This window comes from Triticum dicoccoides, chromosome 4A (genome assembly GCF_002162155.2).
Source record: "Triticum dicoccoides isolate Atlit2015 ecotype Zavitan chromosome 4A, WEW_v2.0, whole genome shotgun sequence".
NCBI classification, from domain to species: Eukaryota; Viridiplantae; Streptophyta; class Magnoliopsida; order Poales; family Poaceae; genus Triticum; species Triticum dicoccoides.
Genome location: NC_041386.1, coordinates 4848647 through 4854012, shown reverse-complemented (window position 1 = coordinate 4854012; position 5366 = coordinate 4848647). Strand labels below are relative to the sequence as shown.

Genomic DNA, 5366 nt, shown 5'->3' with positions numbered 1-5366 from the left:
TTACCCTTCATAAGGACCCTTTTCATCGAATCCGATCCGACTAAAGTGGGAGAGACAGACACCCGCTAGCCACCTTATGCAACTAGTGCATGTCAGTCGGTGGAACCAGTCTCACGTAAGAGTACATGTAAGGTCGGTCCGGGGCGCTTCATCACACGATGCCGCCGAATCAAGATAAGACTAGTAACGGCAAGTAAATTGACAAAATCGACGCCCACAACAACTTGTGTTCTACTCGTGCGTAGAAACTACGCATAGACCTAGCTCATCATGCCACTGTTGAGGATCGTAGCAGAAATTTAAAATTTTCTATGCATCACCAAGATCAATCTATGGAGTAATCTAGCAATGAAGGGAAGGGGAGTGCATCTACATACCCTTGTAGATCTCTAAGCGGAAGCGTTGGAAGAACGCGGATGAAGGAGTCATACTCGTAGCTTTTCAGATCGCGGTTGAATCCAATCTAAGCGCCGAACCATGGCGCCTCCGCGTTCAACACACGTGCAGCCCGGTGACGTCTTCTATGCCTTATCCAGCAAGGGGAGAAGGATAGGTTGGGGAAGACTTCGTCCAGCAGCAGCACGACGGCATGGTGGTGGTGGAGGAGCGCGGAACTCCAGCAGGGCTTCGCCAAGCACTACGAGAGACAAGGAGGGAGAGAGGTAGGGCTGCGCCAAGAGGGAGATGATCTCGTGTGTGTTGCAGCCCCCAATACCTCAAGTATATATAGGGGAAGGGGACGGGCTGCGCCCCCATCTAGGGTTCCCTCCCTAGGGGTGGCGGCAGCCCCAAAACCCATCTAGGGTTTCACCAAGGGGGGAGAGAGGGGGCGCACCTAGGGTGGGCCTTAAGGCCCATCTGGACCTAGGGTTTGCCTCCTCCCACTCTCCCTTGCGCCTTGGGCCTTGGTGGGAGGCGCCCCAGCCCACCTAGGGGCTGGTCCCTTCCCACTGTTGGCCCATGTAGGCCTCCGGGGCTGGTGACCCCACCTGGTGGACCCCCGGACCCCTCTGGTGGTCCCGGTACACTACCGGTGATGCCCGGAACACTTCCAGTGGCCAAAACCATACTTCCTATATATCAATCTTTACCTCCAGACCATTCCAGAACTCCTCATGATGTCCGGGATCTCATCCGAGACTCCGAACAACATTCGGTAACTGCGTACATACTTTCCCTATAACCCTAGCGTCATCGAACCTTAAGTGTGTAGACCCTACGGGTTCGAGAGTCATGCAGACATGGCCGAGACAACTCTCCGGTCAATAACCAACAGTGGGATCTGGATACCCATGTTGGCTCCCACATGCTCCACGATGATCTCATCGGATGAACCACGATGTCAAGGATTCAATCAATCCCGTATACAATTCCCTTTGTCTATCGGTACGATACTTGCCCGAGATTCGATCGTCGGTATCCCGATACCTTGTTCAATCTCGTTACCGGCAAGTCTCTTTACTCGTTCCATAACACATCATTCCGTGATCAACTCCTTGATCACATTGTGCACATTATGATGATGTCCTATCGAGTGGGCCCAGAGATACCTCTCCGTTTACACGGAGTGACAAATCCCAGTCTCGATTCGTGCCAACCCAACAGACACTTTCGGAGATACCTGTAGTGTACCTTTATAGCCACCCAGTTATGTTGTGACATTTGGCACACCCAAAGCACTCCTACGGTATCCAGGAGTTGCACAATCTCATGGTCTAAGGAAATGATACTTGACATTAGAAAAGCTTTAGCATACGAACTACACGATCTTTGTGCTAGGCTTAGGATTGGGTCTTGTCCATCACATCATTCTCCTAATGATGTGATCCCATTATCAACGACATCCAATGTCCATGGTTAGGAAACCGTAACCATCTATTGATCAACGAGCTAGTCTACTAGAGGCTTACTAGGGACATGGTGTTGTCTATGTATCCACACATGTATCTTAGTTTCCTATCAATACAATTCTAGCATGGATAATAAACGATTATCATGAACAAGGAAATATAATAATAACCAATTTGTTATTGCCTATAGGGCATATTTCCAACACTTCTTACTCTTTTTCGATGTCTTGTGGGCCACAAATGCGGGCCAGTGATCTCTGATCTTCTCATATCTGCCCTTGAATTCTGGTGTCTCTTTATTTTCGACAAACTTATTCAGCTCTTTCTTCCACCTCCTGAATAGTTCTGCCATCCTCTTAAGAGCAAAATACTTGATTAATTGCTCTTTAACTGGCTTCTCCGGATCATCCTCTTGCGGTAGGGTGAAATTTGATTTCTGCATATCATTGACATAATACACCTCAGGGTCTTCTGTAGCCGGCTTTAACCATTGCTGGATGCTGATCGGGATCTTGTCCCTAACCAAAACCCCGCACTGAGCAACAAATGCGCTCTTTGTCCGGAGGGGTTCAATCGGTTGGCCGTCGGGCGCGATTGCTATGATCTCAAACTTTTCATCCGAGCTCAACTTTTTCTTCGGGCCTCGTCTCTTTACCGAAGTTGTGCTCGATCCGGAGGGCTAGAAAAAAGAACAAAGACTTAAGTACTATGTGTACATACCAAAACAATGAATGCATCAATTAGCTAGTCAGCGGAAGCTTAACTAATATATATACCTGGCCGGACTCGGTTTGGTCACCGGAGACGTCATTCGACGGTCTCCTTCTTGCATCGGCATTGGGTCACCGGAGCCGTCCTCACGGTCTCCTTCTTGCACCGGCATTAGGTCACCGGAGCCATCATAATCATAGCTAGCTGCTTCTAGACCATCGGTGTCGTTGAGAAACAACGAGCAAACGGCATCACCTCCTCGTGCGATTATGTCCCCCAACAACTCTTCTTGTACTTCGTCTCGGGCGGTGTCCATAGTTTCTACAAATATTTACAACATGGCAATTATTATTCAAACATGACAGATGGATATATTAGTGGCAAACGTAGAACAAATATTAATTAGTGGCCTCGACGCTGCTTCTCTAGGGTTCGGGGTGGCCTCGACGCTGCTTCTCTAGGGTTTGGGGTGGCCTCGACAACGCTTCAAGGATAAAAAAAGAAGAGGAAGAAGAAAAAAAGAGGAGAAGAAAGAATAGAGGAGTTCTTACTCCTCTATTTTTTCTTCTCCTCTTTTTCTTCTTCTTCTTCCTCTTTTTTTTATCGGGAACGAGGATCGTCGAGGGTCACCGAGCGGTAGAGGAAACCCTAAATAGCAAGTATCATGGGTGTGAGATACATGTGGCCGTCGGTGTCGGACACTACATCCACGTCCCACAAGTGATGCGGGCGTCGAAGCCCGCATCACTTGTGGGACGTGGATGTAGTGTCCGACGTTTCGATCAAGACACCCTTGCCTACTTACCTTAAAAAAACGACTAATGATCAACCGATCACAGAGGTCCTTTTCCAGCAACTTCAAATCAGAAAGCCCCGACTCCCATAAAGAATGCTTGCAGATCTTTCTTTTTATTACGATGACGATATGGACCTCATTACTGTCTCATTTTCTTATATTTATATAAGTTCTTTTTTTTGGATTCGACATAACAAGAACAGAATCACGCTCTGTAGGATTTGAACCTACGACATTGGGTTTTGGAGACACACGTTCTACCAAACTGAACTAAGAGCGCTTTCCGGGAGATAAAGCAGTAAAGAAAAGGATGATTTTTGTACCGCATGCATATAGAAAAATGAAACTCTGAATTTTGTCCAATTTGAATCGATTTCAATTGATCCCTCGTTACTGCCCATAGGAGAAGTAATAGGTAGGGATGACAGGATTTGAACCCCTGCCTTGTTTTCCACATCATAATTTATTCCTCCATCTATATACAACTTTCTTGTCATTTCTTCTTTTTGGTTTCATATAATAAATGATATACATCTGAAACCCAACACGCCCGCATCACTTGTGGGACGTGGATGTAGTGTCCGACACCGACGACCACATGTATCTCACATCAACGATACTTGCTATTTAGGGTTTCCTCTACCGCTCGGCGACCCTGACCCTCGACGACCCTCGTTCCCAATAAAATAAAGAGGAAGAATAAGAAAAAAAAGAGAAGAAGAAATCTTTCTTTTCCTCTTTTTTTCTTCTTCTTCCCCTTTTTTTATCAGAAACGAGGGTCGTCGAGGGTTGCCGAACGGTAGAGGAAACCCTAAATAGCAACTATCGTGGGTGTGAGATACATGTGGCCGTCGGTGTCGGACACTACATCCACGCCCCACAAGTGACGTGGGCGTCGAAGCCCGCGTCACTTGTGGGACGTGGATGTAGTGTCCGACACCGATGGCCACATGTATCTCACACTGACGATACTTGCTATTTAGGATTTCCTCTACCGCTCGGCGACCCTCGACGACCCTCGTTCCCGTAAAAAAAGAGGAAGAAGAAGAAAAAAAGAGGAGAAGAACTCCTTTATTCTTTCTTCTCCTTTTTTCCTTCTTCCTCTTCTTTTTTTATCCTCTTCTTCCTCTCATGTTCGACGACCCTCGACCCCTCGGCGACCGTAGACCCCCTCTCGACCCTCGACCCCTCGGCGACCGTCGACCCCCTCCCGACCCTCGACGACCCTCGTCCCCGATAAAAAAAGAGGAAGAAGAAGAAAAAAGAGGAGAAGAAAGAATAGAGGAGAAGAACTCCTCTATTCTTTCTTCTCCTCTCTTTTTTTTTCTTTTTCCTCTTCTTTTTTTATCCTCTTCTTCCTCTCATGTTTGGCGACCCTCGATGACCCTCGTTCCTGATAAAAAAAAGAGGAAGAAGAAGAAAAAAAGAGGAGAAGAAAGAATAGAGGAGAAGATCTCCTCTATTCTTTCTTCTCCTCTTTTTTTCTTCTTCCTCTTCTTTTTTTATCCTTTTCTTTCTCTCATGTTCGACGACCCCCTCTCGACCCCCTCTCGACCGTCGACCCCCTCTCGACCCTCATATATAAAACATTTTCTTCCTTCTTCCTTCTTCCTTCTATTCCTTCTTCCTAAATATATAAAACTTTTTTTAAAATGAAACTAACCTAAAATGTACTAAATCAGAGAACATATATAGATAAAACTTTTCTAATAAAAAAAATCTAACTTTTGCATATATGTATTTTTAAAACATCATTACAATTGAAAAAATACATACATATATACCTATATGAACATACATAAAAAAACATATATGAACATACATACAAAAACATATATCTAAATGATACATACATACATACATATATATATATATATATATATGAAAATCTAAAAACATGTAAAAAAACATGTATAATTAAAAAAAATGCACGGCGGCGGCGGGGGCGGCAGACGCGCGGTGCTCACAGAGGCGGCGACGCGTCGGGGCAGGGGACGGCTGGCGAGGGC

General features: G+C 45.9%; 1 non-coding gene across 1 annotated transcript; it reads right to left on the bottom strand.

The window, feature by feature from the left end:
- Nucleotides 1–3563: 3563 nt before the first annotated feature.
- Nucleotides 3564–3637, bottom strand: TRNAW-CCA. The gene has a single exon. It is a non-coding gene; the product is annotated as a tRNA-Trp (tRNA).
- Nucleotides 3638–5366: the final 1729 nt, after the last annotated feature.